Genomic DNA, 20,595 nt, shown 5'->3' on the forward strand with positions numbered 1-20,595 from the left:
TTAAGAGGTTTCAAATAAAAAAAAATATTTTCTGTTACAGAACAGGGCGTTGATTTCAAACGTGTCCACTGTAGAGGACATCAGGACTTAAATCATGTTTATCAGGCATTTTGTGAGACACAACAAGTGAATATGGAAATAAATTATACATCAATATTCCTATTAAATATTAGATATTATTATTAAAAGAACCCAAGAACCAAGAACACATTAAGGTGCAAATTAGATACAGTTTATAGATACATTGCATTGAATGGGAATATTAATTTATGGACATTTTACCCACATATTGCATAAAGTAAAATGGTGTATCAATTCATTCCGTTATTTCTTTCATAACATAGTTGAGAATCATCTTAATACAAATTTTGGTTGAAAAAATCCTGAAACCCCCAAATTTATTGGTGATTGAAAAAAAAATCCCATTGTTTTTGCCTATACATATAATTTCATGTCATTTTATTTTTTAAACAACTTAGTCCTGGCGTCCACTACAGAGGACATAGCATAACGTATGAATAAAATATTATTTTTCAAAAATGTTTTTTTAGCATTTGTTTATTGTGCTCTAAACAGTGTGATGACATGGAGAAAAAATAAATTCCAAAAACTTTTTTTTTCTGGGTCCCAGGAGGATATGGCATTAAATAATTACTGACTTTTTGACAGAGCACTGGTATCATGCAGTTTGTGTTAAAATGTGTTTGGGTGGTTAATACTAATAATTATTTGTAATATTATTATTAGTAGTAGTAGTAGTAGTATTTGCTTTACAAAGATATGTAAAGGCAGTGGTTCTCAAACTGGGTTTGTGGTGGTTCTTAAACCGTGAGGTGACAGAAGGGGGTGCGTGAACAAAATGCTGAATTTTGCCGTTCCTTAACCTGAGCATGCATTTCTCTCAGGTTAAATGCTGTAAATACATGACATCCGATCAAATTACCTCATCTTTTGCGGTCAAAACTGTCTGCATTTAAGCAACGTGTGGCTATATGACGGGTCTCGTGCAGATTGCTGCCTCGGCAAATCGCGCTATACTGCCGTTCTCGACAATGTACGTTACCTTTGTAAAAGTAGGGATTTAGCACTTACTAGCATGAAGAACAAATATAGACACAGGCTGAGCATGGAGATCGATATAAGATTCAAACTCTCTTCAATACAAAGACATACCCTGTGTGAGTTCCTGTGTTTAATGTTGATCACATTATATGAAGATCCATGAAGATTGCAAATGTCACATTGATTTTATACAACAGTTCAACAAACGAAATATTAATATTAAGTGATGTTCATTTTCAACACAGTTGTCAGTATTTTTACAATAAAATAATAGCTCCAACGAAATCCACAGCAGAACTGCAGCACACAGCAATGTTTGTGAACGAATCTACGGCTTTGAACGAATCATTAGAGTCAATGATTCAATGATTAATTCATAAATACTGCCACTTGCTTCATTACTGGATGACTCACCACCTACTGGCGGTTTTAATTTAATATCTAAAAGCATCACTTCGTCTTTACCATCATTGCATATTTATCTATTTTTTAATTTTTTTATTTAAAGCATTATTTATTTTATAAAGGTATTTGTAAAGGTAAACATGCAAAAATTGAAAAATCGATTTAAGGGGGCAAATATTGTCCCTTACTGAAAAAGGTGTGACTGAAGAGTGTGGGTGCGCAGAAGGATATTAAGCATCTTTGGGTACAACTCTAAAAAGTTTGAGAACCACTGGGAGTGGGTTAAGGAATAGAACAAAATAAACATCAAAGCACAATACACATAACATTACCAAGGGCAGAAAGTAGGCCTATTAGCCTACTCCCATGGTTTGAATATGACACAGCCCCACCTAAGATATTTTTCACCAGCCGCCACTGGTCACACCTAGATTTTCTTCCAAATAACGCACATTTCATTCAGAATATTATAAATACGGGCACTCGAAAGGGGTCTCGCCCAGGGTGTAATTCAATGTAGAACCGCCACTGAATGCCAATAACCTGCTGCCATTCATGTGAAGGAATTACTGGCCCATAATACTATTACAAGATGCAACCAAACTTTAGTGTGACGAGATAGAATTGTGGAGTTACATTAACAAAAGTTTGGGGTCGGTAAGATTTAAGTGAGGGTTCCCACGCTTCTTGAAAGTATTTCAGACACATGGATTCAAGGCTGGGAAAGTCTGTGAAAACAAAGATAGGTCTTTGAAAGTGCTTGAATTAAACTTGAACTAAATTTTGTTAGAGTAGAATGGTGCAATTACAAAAATTGGCCTTTATGTCAAAGCCAGAACGAAACAGCGTTACTGATTGGTGAAGGCAGGAGAAAAGCGGCATGAGCAGACGGATCGTGATCACGTGCAGGCAGCCTACATGAGTAGCATGGATAGATTTAACTAGCTCAGTGCCAGGTAGAGCAAATTCAATGATGTTTGGTTCATAAAAATGGCTAATCAAAGTTCCAACGAATAATGCCTAAAATATGCGCTGCTTTGTTTACAGAGGAAACATACTCGGTTACTAACATAATGTTGTGTGGGTGCTTACATTAATCACAAGGTAATGTCTTAATAAATACTCCTTTTATTGATACAAAGTCTTTAAAATCTAGTTTAAACATCCACCCTCCCTCAGGAATGGCATGAAACAGACACCCATCTTTTACAGAAAGAAAACCAAACAACTCAAAATAATTCAATGATGAACTGTTTGGTTCATAAAAAAATGGCTAATCAAAGTTCCAACGATTAATGCCTAATAAAATATGTTTATAAGCGCAGCGCTGCTTGGTTTACAGAGGAAATCAATAAAGTATTGAACTGCTGTTCCAAAAGCGTAAGTAAGCAATAAGGTACGAGAGGCTGATGATGTGCTGTATCGTGAATAAGTAACGGCTGAAGGACGTTGTTAGGCACGACCACGACGCGAAGCGGAGTTCAACCCCTTCAGCCGTTACTTATTCACGATACAGCACTTGCCTCGAGTACCTTATTGCTTTTATAAAACGGTTGCCACATAATACAAATATTAAAGCCGATGTAAAAAAAAAAATTAAAATCACTAAAAGCATTCCTTCCGCTGTAAAAAAATAGTCCCTGACCGTAAACAGCAACAGAAGTTACACACATTATTTCACCAATAGATGGCGGCAAAGACTGTATTATGAATGAGTCAGTCGGTAGAGAAGACTTTTATATTGAAAATACTCAAACTTGTTTTCACGGAGAAGGAGACGCAACTGACAGATGACTAACTTTATAGGCACGGGAAAAACCCTTAAAGGAGAAGTTCACTTTTAAAATGAAAATTCTGTCATCATATAATCACCCTCATGTTGTTTCAAACCTGTATGAATTTATTTCTTCTGCTGAACAGAAAGGAAGATATTTAGAAGAATATCAGTAACCAGGCAGTTTTTGGGTCCCATTGACTTCCATAGTAGGAAAAAAATATACTATGGAAGTCAATGGGACCCAAAAACTGTCTGGTTACTGATATTCTTCTAAATATCTTCCTTTCTGTTCAGCAGAAGAAAGAAATTCATACAGGTTTGAAACAACATGAGGGTGATTATATGATGACAGAATTTTCATTTTAAAAGTGAACTTCTCCTTTAACTGTTAAAAGGGCAAGATATCACAGCGGACATTCAAACAGATTATTTTATTATGAATATAGGACTGACCTGAAGGAAAATGCAATGTCTATTGTGAATGTAGGTAACTTTACACTCGCTTTCTCGATCTCTCACATACTCCACTACCCAGCGGGCACCTTGACGTCAATTTGACATCAACAAATAGTCAAGATTTTGACCACCATGTATGACATGCATGAATATGCATATTTTCATTATATTTTGTAATTATTTCCTTGTGGTTGTAAAGATGCCTAACAAAGGTATCAATCTGACATGTTTTTTTCTGGTCCCTACATCTCAGGTCAATATCATTGACATTAAATAGATGTTGATTTGATGTCAGGAAACAAGACGTCAAATTGATGTTAAATTTATGTCAAAACAATGTCTGAAATGTCTGAAAAAAGTATATTTATTACTCATTGTAAATCAATGTGACTCATTTTCAACATCTAAAAGACCTAGCCTGAATGATCTTGAAAGTTGTCGGCCTAGGTCTATGTATATTGCATGTGTGTTTTTATTTATTTAAATCCTAGCATATTTACATTTAGTTCAGGTTTAAAATGACAGCAGACACTATAATTGCATATACTATAAAAGGTAAATTTAATCTGATATTGGAGCTTGATATTGAATGATATCAAAATAGCATTAAAATGACATCAACATCATGGCATCCTGATGTCAAATAGATGCCCAGCAGGCACAGGAAGGATATAGACTACAACATCGGTCAGACGTTGGATTTTGGTTGAAAATGAAAGTCGGGTTGACGTCTAAATCCAATGTTTGTTTGACGTCAGTCTCCAACGTTGGGCAGTCATTGAATTTTGGTTGGAATAAACCAAACAAAAAGGTGAAATGCATGGCCGTACACTTATTACCAGCGTCACTTAAAACTAACCAGATTTACTTTATTTAATTTCCGGTTTTATGAAATAATATTTTGTATTTTAAAGTCACCATGATTGTGGTTAGCGTTTGCTTTAGTTGTGCTCTTGACCCTTGACTCTTTAAATTAAACTTTTCTCTGGCTGCTATAAATGTGTGTTTATAAAGCACAATTGTTGTAGCTAAAAAAAGCCAAGAGAAAATGAGATCAGGTGATGTTGGCTGTTTGTTGATGACAATGATGATTTCATCATGTAATTGCCTTAATCCCTGATCTTATTTAGTGTCTAATGCTTTGATTATATAGGACTTGTGATTTTAACATTGTTTTATTCATAATATAAGTCATTTGATTCTACAGCATATCTAACAGTGTTGTTTATCAAAATAAAGTCAGTCTGGTTAGCTTTAAGTGATGCTGGTAATAAGTGTACGGCCATGCATTTCACCTTTTTGGTTTGGTTTATTCCAACCAAAATTCAACGACTGCCCAACGTTGGAGCCTGACGTCAAACAAACATTGGATTTAGACATCAACCCGACTTTCATTTTCAACCAAAATCCAACGTCTGACCGACGTTGTAGTCCATATCCTGTGCCTGCTTGGATCAATATCATGACATCTTGACATCAAATACAGTGAGGAAAATAAGTATTTGAACACCCTGCTATTTTGCAAGTTCTCCCACTTGGAAATCATGGAGGGGTCTGAAACTGTCATCGTAGGTGCATGTCTACTGTGAGAGACATAATCTAAAAAAAAAATATCCAGAAATCACAATGTATGATTTTTTAACTATTTATTTGTATGATACAGCTACAAATACGTATTTGAACACCTGTCTATCAGCTAGAATTCTGACCCTCAAAGACCTGTTAGTCTGCCTTTAAAATGTCCACCTCCACTCCATTTATTATCCTAAATTAGATGCACCTTTTTGAGGTCGTTAGCTGCATAAAGACACCTGTCCACCCCATACAATCAGTAAGAATCCAACTACTAACATGGCCAAGACCAAAGAGCTGTCCAAAGACACTAGAGACAAAATTGTACACCTCCACAAGGCTGGAAAGGGCTACGGGGAAACTGCCAAGCAGCTTGGTGAAAAAAGGTCCACTGTTGGAGCAATCATTAGAAAATGGAAGAAGCTAAACATGACTGTCAATCTCCCTCGGACTGGGGCTCCATGCAAGATCTCACCTCGTGGGGTCTCAATGATCCTAAGAAAGGTGAGAAATCAGCCCAGAACTACACGGGAGGAGCTGGTCAATGACCTGAAAAGAGCTGGGACCACTGTTTCCAAGGTTACTGTTGGTAATACACTAAGACGTCATGGTTTGAAATCATGCATGGCATGGAAGGTTCCCCTGCTTAAATGGGAGAAAGTCAAGTGGTCAGATGAGACCAAAATAGAACTTTTTGGTCATAATTCCACTAAACGTGTTTGGAGGAAGAAGAATGATGAGTACCATCCAAAGAACACCATCCCTACTGTGAAGCATGGGGGTGGTAGCATCATGCTTTGGGGGTGTTTTTCTGCACATGGGACAGGGCGACTGCACTGTATTAAGGAGAGGATGACCGGGGCCATGTATTGCGAGATTTTGGGGAACAACCTCCTTCCCTCAGTTAGAGCATTGAAGATGGGTCGAGGCTGGGTCTTCCAACATGACAATGACCCGAAGCACACAGCCAGGATAACCAATGAGTGGCTCTGTAAGAAGCATATCAAGGTTCTGGCGTGGCCTAGCCAGTCTCCAGACCTAAACCCAATAGAGAATCTTTAGAGGGAGCTCAAACTCCGTGTTTCTCAGCGACAGCCCAGAAACCTGACTGATCTAGAGAAGATCTGTGTGGAGGAGTGGGCCAAAATCCAGTCTCCAGTCAGGAGAAAAAATCCAGTCAGTGTGTGCAAACCTGGTGAAAAACTACAGGAAACGTTTGACCTCTGTAATTGCAAACAAAGGCTACTGTACCAAATATTAACATTGATTTTCTCAGATGTTCAAATACTTATTTGCAGCTGTATCATTTAAATAAATAGTTAAAAAATCATACATTGTGATTTCTGGATTTTTTTTTTTTTAGATTATGTCTCTCACAGTGGACATGCACCTACGATGACAATTTCAGACCCCTCCATGATTTCTAAGTGGGAGAACTTGCAAAATAGCAGGGTGTTCAAATACTTATTTTCCTCACTGTAAATGTTGAATTGACATCAAATACCAACAAAGCATGACATCAAAATAACATCAAAATGACATCAGCAGAGGTCAAAATCTTGACATCAAATTGACATCGACACTTTGATGTCAATATGACTTTCATTTTTGACCTATTTCGTGACGTAATTTTGACATCAATGTTGATGTCATATTGATGTTAAATCAAATGCCCACTGGGTAGCTTCAATGAACAATATCAATGAGATCACACGTGTGTTTAAGTTGCTAAGAGTGGTTGCTAGGGGTGTTGTAGTGATACATAAAACCATTGGCTGAAGCGGTCATAGCCGTGTTTTATCGTGAATAAAGCACAGCTATTGACCAATCGGAATCATGGATTGGAACTAACCGTTTTATAAGTGTTCATAAAGTCCCCCTGTGGTGAAAATCTAGCTCTTAAATGTTGTTTATATGTCTTTATGGTGTTTTTAATATGCTTTAAGACAAACCATGTGTAAATTCATAAGTCGACACCATTGCTGAGTATTTTCTCCTTAAAACTGCAGTGAACCAAAGACAGTCTCAAAAACACGCTTTGAAATCGCTGGTGTTTCTGACGTCACAAACCACCTTGTAACCAATCAGATCAACATGTGATCGTCAACCAGTGGATCTCTGAGCTGTGGGAGTGAGTGGAGGCAGGGCTCATTTGCATATTCATAGAACCATGTATACTAAATGAGGCAAGGGTGTCGAGTTACATTCAAGCTATTGTAAGGCATGAAGATTTTTTTTCAAGGAAAAAATATTTAAATGTGTTATTTTGGTGATCAAAGATGAGTTTTAAGGGTTAAAATTATTGATTACAGGGGGACATTAAAATCAGACTGAGGTCCCATGAAGGCACCCTAACAGTCTGATTAGTGTGCAATCGCCGAGCATCTTTAAGAAAGCGAGTGATTAGAATATGGGGCCCTAATGGTTGATAATTTACCTTTACAAGCTGTGCAGAAATTTGCAGTAGAAGTACAGTAGAAGATCTGGCCAGGTTTGCTGTGCCACTGGACCAATTTATACTTCTGTGTTGAACTCACGCCGTAGCTATGTGGTGCCAACGGTGGACCCTGAAGTGCATTTCACAAAAATGTAACAACGCATCAATTCTACGCGTGCAGCAAGCGCTGTGATTGGTCTGCTTGAACCCCTCCCTCGGTTTTCACATGCTCCCTCTGCATGTGTAATTGCACGTCAACACGGACAACGATGCAGAAGTATAAATGAAAACCGATGCGTAGTCTACAGCATAGAGGATACAGCGTAGGTCTAAAGTATAAATCCAAGTATAAATCAGCCTTTAGTTGTTCCATATGGCCACAACACCCAGCGAGAACACTCTTGGTGCACTAATCCTATAATGGTTTTTGACCAGAAGAACAATAATTTTTTTTAGTGCTATTAATGCCTCAGCTCACTGTTGATAGAAGCACCAGGTACCAGTACAGAACATCAAACGAGAACAGCGGAAGCGAAAACACTTGTTATAAGATATACTGAGAAATATATTTATATATGCCTATAGAAAAAAAAAACAGTTATGTAAAAGCTATGTGTAATGCTATGCTATCTTTAATGCTACTTACCCAAATAGAATGCTCAATATCAAACAAACAGCTGTGCGAGGCATTCTGCCGATCTGTAACGAAAAAAACATTATATGGTTGTTCCCGGAGTGAACACACAGTTTATGATAATTAATCAATATATGGCTTTCCACGGAGCGAAACCACTCTCGGAAGCCACTTATACATGTTTCTTAAACTAAAAAGTCTCTGAGTCTTTAGGTTCGAGTCGTTCGTTCATCACCTGACAGCAACATTGGCTAAGGCAGGGTTTTTCAAACCCATTGAATGTGGTAATAAAGAGTTGGTTAATGCATTAAACTTTATCTGTATGATGGGGAAAACACTTTGATAAAGCAAATATATTTGTTTACAGTGGATCTAATCTTCAGAAAATATTATAGCACAATACAAAAAAATGCACTTAACATGAACGCGCGAGAACGCGCGCTATGTGCTACTTAAAAGTCGCTTTCCATTCGCGAAGTGCTGAAATATAACCTTATATGGAATCGTATTCTGAACGTTTAGCCTTAATTATTAGGTTTAACCTAATAATCGTCATCTGTGGATTAGCAATCAAGACAAGTCTAAAGTCTACATTCAGGCGGAGATAGCCTACTGACAAAATGTATGAACAAAAAGACAAACAAGAAAAGATACCTTTCAAAAAAGAAGAAATTAATGTTGGCCCTATTTTAGAGGAGATAGAGCGAAACAAAGATGTTATTTTTAACAGATTTAAAGGACAGATTTAAAGGGAAAACAAAACATCTGGGTGGACATTGCAAACTAACTGCAACCCGGGGTGTTTCAAAGATCAGGGAAGGTGGTCTGCAAAAAATGCCCAATACATGGCTGGTTTTCGTGCACGTCAGCAAGTCATTGACAGATTTTTTTTATTTTATTCATCCATATTTTGCCCAGTCTTTGAAGCATATTTCCCACATTGCTTCGTTCTTTTATGATTTTAGTTTGTTCATTCATTTAATTTAGATGTGTATTTTTTCTTCCCTTTTTTATTATTTAATTTATACATTCATTTAAACAAAAACAAAAAGTACAATAAAGTGTACAATAAAAAAAATACAATCAAAACCTTATATTTGTACTCACTTTGCAGTGTAATCTGTTAAATCTAGATAAAAGTGTAATCTGCCGGTTGTCCTGCAGGTGACCTCATAAATCTGTCTTCTTACGATGCACTTGGGGATGTACGATTACTCATACATTTCCGAGAGTGGTTTCCCGATAACGTTGTCTCTTAGCGCGCTACGAAGACTCTTAAGGTACAACTTAACTGAAGGTATACCATTTCTAGGTGTGTTCCCCGAACCATACCTTAGGAAGCTGCTTAAGATATAAGAGCTGGAGAATCAATTATTCTTTCGTGCAGGGGCTGTTTATGTGAGAAAGCGGTGATCTTTATAAAAGAAACACTTCAGAAATAGTTGAAATTGCATTTATTAGGACTCTAGGATATTATAAAAAATAATTAAAACTATAATAGCCTATAATAGCCTAGCCAACATATTTTTAAATTGTATCATATATTGCTGCCATAATAACCATTTAAATTTTTTATGTGCTTTATTCTCTTTCCCATTTTTGTTCGCTGAGGTGGAGCTGTGATGAAATATTGTTCTTGGAAATACTTTCCAGCATATCTGTAATAAAAGTGTTGGCTACATCTTACATACGGTGCTCAGCAGTGATCAAAAAGGATTTAAACAGTAGATTTTGAATCTCTTATTGGAAACTCAGAGATGTGGATTCAGACGGAAATTACCACACGACCTGTTTGTCAAAAAAACAGTAGGTACCTACTAATTTGGCCAATTTTTTATTCGGGTTGGATGAGAAAAAACACTGATATTATGGACGACACTAAAATCACCGACTTACCTCTGTAAATGTTTAAAATACCGTACGAGCCCATGAGAAACAATATTAGTGTGCGAATAGGACTTAACTGACAGTAGCCTATGCTTTCACTGCTTTAATTAAATTGATAATATTGTATAATAATATAATTAAAAATCTAACAACAATTTTATTCTTTGCATGAAAACACTTGAATTAGCCTAATTGAACACTGTCTGGGTGTTTTAAAACTTCAGAATTATATTCATATAGATCTGCAACAGTGATAAGGTAAAGCTAAGAGTGGTCCAGACCAACCTTCCGAACGTATGACTTACAGAAGGTATACTTAACTAAGAACGTTTCGGGAAACACGTATTAACGAAAAGGTACAGCTTAAGGTGTAACGACGTAGCGTTAAGAAGGTTTCGGGAAACCCAGCCCAGAGCACCCGTAGTTCTACGAAGATTTTCAAGTGCTACTTACGATGCTTTTGGGAAACGCAGCCCTGATTGGTTATATATATATATATATATATATATATATATATATATATATATATATATATTGCATAAATAAATGCAGCAGACACGTGAAGCAGCAACATCATACAGACAAATGTGAAACAAACCATTTATTGCAGTTTTACATTCGTTAAATGTTAAATTAGCACCTCATTATGATTTTCACTTATTTTCTGTGTAAAGACACATATGATATGAAGGTTTTAAACTGAAACTAAAACCAAACCTAATTGTTTGAATTGTAGAACAATTAGGACTAGATTTTTAATGCTCAAATTAAAATAAATGAATTACAGTTTCTCACACACCCATGTGAGATAATGTTTTGAAGATCTGACAAACTCTGCTTTCTCAGTGCGTCTGCACTTTAAACCAGCTTCAAAGTTCAAAATTACAGACAGATGAGTTGTGACAAAGTACATTTTGTGTTATATTTATGACTCAGTCTTTGAATCTTTCAACGCCAAATAGAAAGTAATGATTTAACAGTACAATTCTTTCAAACTCATTATTCCAAATACAATAGACATTAATGGACAGAGAAAATACAAATTGACCTGAAACTTAAAAAAGTCTACATTTTCACAAAAATGGCATGGCATTTGACCATAAATAATAACAATAATAATAATAGGCCATAAAGATATTAAATAACAATCATAAACTTCACCATTCATAACTTTCTTCTCTTCAGTTTACTTCCTTACAAACATTTCTAAACAAATATTTGCTGCTATACTTTAATGACAATTTTGTAATGAGAAGAAGAAAAAAAACGAATTACCTGTGGCCTGTGTATTCACAACGAGCACAAATAGCAATGCAGATTAAGACTAGGGACTATATTGGGGTGAAGCACAGGAGAAGCTCTGCTACTTGGGCGCAGAGATATTTATCTAGAGGTGGTGTTGTGTGTTATCTTTGCGCAGGCCACAAGAAGTAAAAAACAGGACATGCTATCCGGTTTGGTGAACAAATGAGTCCTATTGAAGAGATGAGTCCGAGCTTAGGACCCAAGCAATCCGATTGGATTGCCACCAGCAACAAAGCATTCCATTCATTATGCTATGAACAAATGAGTCCTATTGAAGAGATGAGTCCGAGCTTAGGACCCAAGCAATCCGATTGGATTGACACTGGCAACAAGGCATTCCATTCATTATGCTAAGCTAAGATGGCGGCGACGCTGCCAGACTAAGACAGTCAGGGGCAGATTAAAGGGTTAGTTCACCCAAAAAAGAAAATTCTGCCAGTAATTACTCTCCCTCATGTTGTTTCAACCCCGTAAGACCTTCGTTCATCTTCGGAACACAAATGAAGATATTTTTGATTAAATCTGAGAGCTGTCTCACACCTCCATAGGCTTCTAAGGGAATGAAACTTGCTGGCCCAGAAAAGTTATTAAAGAGATTGTTAATATAGTCCAAGTGACTACAGTGGCTCAATCTTAAGTCTTAATCTTAACGTGCAATGCAAGTGATCGTGTCGGCGCCTTATTAAATTGTCTGCTATATATTTGCTTCTTATTTATTAAATACAGGCAATTGGTTGATAAAACATTGATCAAAATTAAGATACAATTTATACAAAACGAAAATCTTTTAAAAAGAGACTTTCTACAAAACAAAAGTCAATGAAGTAGTCAAAATCATGTTTTACCCACTCCATGTCTTCAAGCATATTGCGCATCTCTCATGATGTATCATGTCTTTCTCATGCTGCATGCTCACTTTCATAATCAACATTGGTTAAATTAAAAAACATAATGACGTCACATATTTTCCAACCCAGCCCTCGACCCTGTTGCAACAGTCGTTGTTTAGGTACCTTAAACGCGCACATACAATCTCGGAGTCATCGCTGCAACCAAAAGATGAAGAGAGCTGAGATCCACATCACCTAGCACATCTTCGTCTCTGCCACCCCAGGATGCTAGCGCGACCAGCGCCGTTGCTAGGAGGGCGCCAGCGCCTCTGCCTCTCAGCGCCTCTGCCTCGCGAGTGGATGATAGCCCTGAAGACGCCTAGCAATGGTATACCTTTAGTGGTAGTATTGAAGGGGGTGGATTGGAATCCACTGCTGCTTCAATGTATATGTAATGAATGAGTGATTGTAATCAAGGTATTAATCAATATTTTTCCTTATTTTTCAATATCACATGAGTTGAATGACTTCTCTGGAGATTTTGTTTTGTTATTGAAGTTACCAGTGTGATTACTGAAATGTTATTTTCATGTATTCTTTTTAATGTCAGTATTTGATATCTGAATGCAGTAACAGTGCTTGCCTTTTTATCCTGGCCTCCAGAAATTAAATAGGGACTTGTTTTGTGTTTGAGAAAGGTCTTCAACATGTTAAAACACATAGGGGTCATTGAAGTCTATAGTAATAGCTATTGTCACAGCATTAATGTAATTTCTCAGTTCACTCAAACTCATTTCTGACCTGGATTTAAAACAATATACATAAAAATATAAATAAAGGTGACTTGACTTAACTTGACTTTTTACCCAACCGTCCAATCACAGTGGAGGAGGGGCGGGACTAATACCACACCGACCAACCGCCACATTCTGCTTGTACAACGTCAACAGACGACGACAAGCATAATAACAGAACAAAATCATTTAAAACAAGTGCCAGAGAAAATACATTACATTGTATCAACATTTTAATACAGAATCAACATAGAAACAAAATATGTGTGAAATGAGATACTAGTAACACTTTCGTGGATATTCCGTATCATAACGAGCAAAACGTCTCAACTGAAAAAATGCTGCGCTGCCAAAACAGCTTCAGCAGAGCACCTAGCTATAGTGGACACACGGCCTAATTCAACCAAAAAAACAAAGTGTGTAACGTTGGACACTTCATGCACTCGACTGTCGCAGCTTTAATAATGTAGCGGAGGGGGAGGGGCTATCAGACTCCAATGTTGAAAGACTACACGATTGAGTACAAAGTGCATAAGTGTAATTTAGGCATAGACAGTAAAAGAAATGGACACAGCGACCCCATAGACTTCAACAGAGAAAAGTGAAGTCAATTAGAAGCACTCACTTCCTGATGGCTGAGCGACTGCGCAGACTCAAACTGAGCTTGATGACGTAGATGTGACGTGAGCAAACCGTCTGTCCTCTAGTAGCTGTGCCAAGAGAAATCTGAATCACTCCCTTCCGATTCTTGCAGAGACGGAGAGTGTGAGTAGGAGGTGTCCATGAGCTAGGAGCAGCCAAAATGAATGGGAGTCAATGGAATGCTAACAGAAGGTGATGGCTTGTTAGCCAATGGCGGCCGCCGGGGATGGTACGCTTTTCGGATGCTGGATTGCCCCGCTGCATTTTGGACACTCACAAGCATAGACATAATAAATACATAGACGCCCTATTGGCCGCTGGATCGTACGCCAACGGCGCCGCCATACTGCGGAGGGCAACTTTCCTATACCTCTCATAACGAGAATTGAGAAAAATGCCTATTTCGTGTGCTGCTTGGGGCTTTACAAATCGCCACACAATTGAAAACGGGTCTCAGGGAATTACCTTTCACAAGCAAAACTGAAAATTTGTTCCTGGTTGTATTTCATTTACTATTTTTATTTTCAGAGGAGAAAGGCCGCGAAATTTAAAAATACTACTGTTATTGTGTCACGAAATGTAGTTTTAAGAGTTTTTCAGTCGACAATGTAGTTGTTTAAAGCTCAAATCTGTGGTCTATTTATAAAGAGAGCGCCTTTTTAAAAATGTTATCTGGCGGTTTCGGAGTTGTGAGATCCAGCGATCACCGGGCGCTCAGCGCTCATGTACCCCGCCGAGAACAGCCTTGCCTCGGCTATAGTGCTTCTGACGTTCGCCGCTGGATCTGATGTCTTTAGTCTAGTGAGAATAATTCGTCTTGTGTATATCTAACGGGCGATCTTTGGTCTCATTAATCTATTATTTGTTCCTTGGCAGATTGTTTTTGCTGAGGGCAAAGTGAAGTTTCATAACTTTATATATTTAGGCTATTTGACTTTAACGGTGTAGCCCGCTGTATTTTTTACTGAATCGTTTACTTTATTTCTTGACTTGTATAGCTTCTTATACCTTTTAAAAACTAAAATTTAACAAAAAGAGACAGGGTTGCGTCATTTTATTTTATATAGCCTATGTAAGAATATTTTAAAATATATAAATTTACATTATTTATTATTGTTATTATAATAATATACCACTTGCGATTATCAATCTATTATATATGCTGTTAAATTATTGTACTATTCATAGTAACTATTTAACTTATTTTTTATTGTCTATATTCTGTAATTGATATTTCATATTCTATTGCTATTATTATAGTATTATACATAAACTATATGCTATTATCAATATATTATTATTATTATATTAGTACTTATGATATTATATAATTATACTTTTCATTACTATTTAATTTGCTGTATACTGTTTGTTTATTTTATTGACTAAACTATTTACTATTAGCCTACTTCTCACTTTATTTTATATTTACTATTTGCATTGCACTGTAGTTGTACCATGTATTACCATAAAGGATCCATCAGTTATCTTTTTTATTGCTAAAATCGGGTCAATGACAGAATATGCTTTTCCCACAATAAGAAAACTTTATTTAATTTAATGTGAAAATTAAATTATATCTCAGTATGGGGGTGTTCACAATTCTTATCCAAGAATGAAAAGCCAAATACATGACAAGCCTGAGCTTTGGCCATTCCTTATTAAAAATAAATAAATTTTATATGTCTAACTATCGAGATTTTAAATAACTAGAAATGGAACTTTTTTGTACACCACATACAAACCACTGAAATCGGTTGATAAATATATTTTTTGGGGGGTTTATACAGAAAAACCGCAGCTCACCTGTTTACTTGCATTTGATTACAGCGCAGTCTTGCCCTCCGCAAAATGGCGGACGCGTTGACGTATCGCAGCAACGTTTCAAAGCGACCAATAGGGCGTCTATGTATTTTGTCTATGCTCACAAGCTTCTAGCACGTTCTTCTCTGCCATGATGTATAACTGTGTGTGTTTCTCTCACCAGTGACGCCCAGTGGCCGGATGGTGTACTCGTTGACAGTAGCGTACCGTGGGGTTTCAGTCAGGGCCGGAGACTTTCTATTTGTTGAAATCTTAAAAAACAAAATCCACACAAACGCCCTGCTTGATATACAACCACTGATGAACATATTCGGTAAAAAAAAAAAAAAAAAAAAAAAAATATATATATATATATATATATATATACGAGTGCGGATTAGAACCCAGAACCTCTCACACGCTTGGCAAAAGTTCTACCACTAGACCATTGCAATTCCGTTGCAATAGGCATTTATTAAGCATATGGCAGAATAGAGAGAAATTGAAAATGTATTAGAGAGAGCTTTGCCAAAGAAAGAAGAAAAATGCAATCATTATCTATGTGTTGCGGACGAGATACAGAATGCGTTGAAGAAAAGGTCCAGAAGAAGGAGGACGAAGAGGTAAAGGCTTTAATGACCAAGTCCTAAGGGGTTTCCAGGAGGGGATTACCAATGAACAAATTTAGGGAGTTTCCAGGAGGAAATTCTGAAGATGTCAAAAAGTTGATGGACTGGAGAGATAATGTCCAGTCAGACGCTCATTCACCAATGATGACCTCTCCGGTGTTGGATGCCTTGCCATTGTGCCTCATGAAGTTAAAAGCTTGTCAATTATTCGGTTTTGATTTACTTTTATTTTTATGTTATATATTAGTGCCTTTTATGTAAACTATAGTTAACCTGTATTTAATAAAAAAAATATATAATTGAAATTAAGAAGCTCGCCTGCCATAGTCTCTGTTTGACAAAAGACTGAGTTGAACTGACTACGGAGAAGTCTGATTAAATATTGTAAGTATGGAAATTCAAATGCTTATTATTTAGGACAGATTTGACTTACTATAGCCTACCTAACCTGAGAATAATTAAAATAAGGTAAAAGGTGTTTAAAATTATGCACCATAAAACAATATATATATAATATAATAAAAAATAATTTCGTAATAATAATATAGTAGGCTACACATTTATAACATTCATCTTTCTGTCATAATGACATAAAAAGATCAAAATTCTGAGATTAAAGGTTTAAATGTAAGTATTTTCCTAAATATATATGTTTAAACAAAACAAAATGAGGTGAAAAGTTAATCACAGAAGACAAACGAAACTGCAAAAAAATGTTATAGACATCATGTTACAGAGCAGGCTTCCGCACCGCCTCCTCTTCACCACCGGAGGGAACCGTCTCCGGAATATTAACATACTCACCGAACTCCAATTCCCATAATGCCTCTTACCTGGGACTGATTGCACTACACACCTGCACCTCACACACACACACACATATAAACTACTTCCACTCATCCATTCAGTGTGAAGTCTTGATCTGCCCCGGCCATAATTTCTGAGTGTTATTTCCCGTGTTTGATTTTGGTTTTGGCCTTGGCTGTTTATTGTTGCTGATCTTCTGCCTGCCCTGATCTGGATTGTTTATCGACTTCTGATTCTGGCTGCCTGCCTCGACCCTTGCCTGTCTACGTGGTTTGTCTCTGCCTAACCTGCATTGCCCTGTCTGCTGTTATTGACCCTGCCTGTCTTGACCATTCTCTAATAAAGCTGCAAATGGATCCCATTGTCTCTGCCTCTTCACAACACATCAAGTCTAAGAAACCAATGCGAACACAATGGCATTTAACCGTCAAATGTTTGGAAACATTACTATTTTTAAGTCTCTTTTGATCATATTTGATCAAAAACCCAGTAATATTGTAATATTATTACAATTTAAAATAATAGTTTTCTATTTTAATATGCTGTAAACTTAAGTGTCATTTATATCCTGTGATCAAAGCTGAATTTTCAGCATCATAACTCCAGTCTTCAGTGTCGCATGATCCTTCAGAAATCATTCAAATATGATTTTTTAAATTTATTTTTTAATCAATGTTGGAAACAGTTGTGCTGCTTAATATTTTTTTGGAACACGTGATTCTTTTTTTCAGGATTTACTGATGAATAAAATAGAAATAGAAATATTTTCTAACAATATAAATCTTTCTTTTCTTTTCAAATTTCTTTCCAAATAAATTTCCAAAGCAGCAAAACTGTTTCCAACATTGATAAAAAAAAAAAATCATCATATTAGAATAATTTCTGAAGGATCATGTGACACTGAAGACTGGAGTAATGATGCTGAAAATTCAGCTTTGATCACAGGATATAAATTACTGTTTAAAATATATTAAAATAGAAAACCATGATTTTAAATTGTAATAATATTTTAATAATATTTATATAGATAAATACACTTTTATTAAACATTTATATACGCATGTAATAATATTTTATAACTTATTTATTGCACTAATATACTCTATATAGTGAGAATATTGAGCTCATACTCGAGGAGGAAAAACAGCTCAGATTTATTCAGAGGCCCAAACTGAGCAATAATATGCAATTTGCTACAGATGCTGATACAGTATATGGCATACAAGATGAAATTGTGATTCTTGTAAATCAATGAGATCTTTATAACAGTATTGCAGATACTGACATTATAATATATATATATATAATGTAATGTAATACAATGATGATTGAGAGATGAACAAATAAACCTTCCTCAAAAGCCTGATGATCATATTTGATACTCGTATTTGAATGATTCTTCAGAATAAATAAATAAAACCAACATGGATTCAACTAACACTTCACTAATCTTATACTGAATCTGTACTTTGCTATACATCGAAAACCACTGAATGTCATTGTCAATGTAAGATTATCGGCATTAAGCAGAGCGGGTTATCAAACATTTCTGAACGGTTTGTTTTACAGAAAGCTAGATCTACTCTTGCAGATTCATCTCATCCACTGTCCCGTGATTTTAACATGATTCCTTCTGCTTTGGCTTTTAAACTGATAAGATGTCAGAATGTTGTGTGCTGTTTCTGTTGTTTACTGTGTGTTTTGTACATGTTTACAAATTTTATGCTGCACCAAAAATTACCCTTTGGGCTTATAATAAACTTTGAACTTGAACTTGGATAATCAAATAAACTAAGTGTTCGTCTTGAAATATAATACAGAAGGTATTCTTATGTTTACCTACTTCATATCAGTGCAGATTTCACAGCAGAAAGACACATGAACCACGAGCTGAAGGAGCATGTTTTATTATTTGGTTGGACTTTTGAAGACAGAAATCATTTCGTCGCCAAAAGAGAAGCGGATGTAATGGTCAGTGTTCCAACGCACATAGGTCGCATAGTCCCCCAAAATGCAGTTCCAGTTGCCCCCTTGCCTCTTCTCAAATTCCTATAAAGAAAGACACAGTATTAATGTTCCACAAACTCACATCAACAAAACAAACAAACAAACAAAAAAACAGCACATTTTCACAATACTGAAACAACTGCATTTCACTGAGACATTCAGTCTCACAGAGAACCAACCTTTGCGATGTAGCGAGCAATGTCCCATTTGTCTTCATACAGATTCAAAGCCAGGAAAGCGATCTGAAAAGCGTCCTGCTGCAACTCCTCACTCATTTCTGCTTTATGGATCTTAATCTTTGACTTCGCCATGACTGATGTTCTGCCGTAAGCACCGACTCTGTTTAAATGAGCAAATGCGACAGTAATTAAACAGGACAGAATCTGGAGATATACATTTTTTGTGATGGTCCAACAACTCTTCAAGACCTGCTGCCGTTTATGTGAAGGAATTACTGGCCCATAATACTATTATAAGATGCAACCAAACTTTAGTATGACGAGCTGGAATTGTGGAGTTAATATTAACAAAAGTTTGGGGTCGGTAAGGTTTAAGTGAGGGTTCCCACGCTTCTTGAAAGTATTTCAGACACATGGATTCAAGGCTGGGAAAGTCTGTGAAAACAAAGATAGGTCTTTGAAAGTGCTTGAATTAAACTTGAACTAAATTTTGTTAGAGTAGAATGGTGCCATTACAAAAATTGGCCTTTATGCCAAAGCCAGAACGAAACAGCGCTACTGATGGATCGTGATCACGTGCAGGCAGACTACATGATGAACACGCGAGAAGCATGGAGATATTTAACTAGCTCAGTCCCACGAAGTGCAAATTCAATGATGTTTGGTTCATAAAAATGGCTAATCAAAGTTCCAACGAATAATGCCTAATAAAATATATTATATAGTGTTTATAAGCGCAGCGCTGCTTTGTTTAAGGAGGAAACTAATACAGTATTTCTGCTGTTCCAAAAGCGTAAGTGTTCTTAAAGTCCCCCTGAGGTGAAAACCAGCTCTTAATGTTTATTACATGTCTTTATGGTGTTTTTAAGACAAACCATGTGTAAATTCATAAGTCGACAGCATTGCTGAGTATTTCCTCCTTAAAACTGCAGTGAACCAAAGACAGTCTCAAAAACACGCTTTGAAATCGCTGGTGTTTCTGACGTCACAAACTACCTTGTAACCAATCAGATCAACATGTGATCGTCAACCAGTGGATTGAACATTCTTCAAAATATCTTCTTTTGTGTTCAGAAGAACAAAGAAATTCATACAGGTGTAAAACAACTTGAGGGAGAGTAAATTATGACAGAATGTTCATTTTTGGGTGAACTGTCCCTTTAATGACCGATGCAGCTCAGCTTCAGGGGATGTTCCCGTCCCCACCAATTTCAGAATCAAACCTACGCCCATCAGAAATAGATAACCAATAGCATGACATGACTGCTCACTGACAAGCGAACTATTCATGAACTGTAACTCTTAGAAATTGGTACCAGAGATACAAACTGGTGTTGATATGTTGGACACTAATGATGTGTCATTCTAG

At 36.5% G+C, this 20,595-nt stretch overlaps 1 protein-coding gene across 1 annotated transcript in view; it reads right to left on the reverse strand.

The window, feature by feature from the left end:
• LOC311066297 (uncharacterized protein) overlaps nt 1-20,595 on the reverse strand; it is a 35,863-nt gene that overhangs the window by 15,060 nt on the left and 208 nt on the right. The window lies entirely within an intron of this gene.

This window comes from Abramis brama, assembly GCF_963993115.1.
Source record: "Abramis brama genome assembly, chromosome: 16".
Lineage (NCBI taxonomy): Eukaryota > Metazoa > Chordata > Actinopteri > Cypriniformes > Leuciscidae > Abramis > Abramis brama.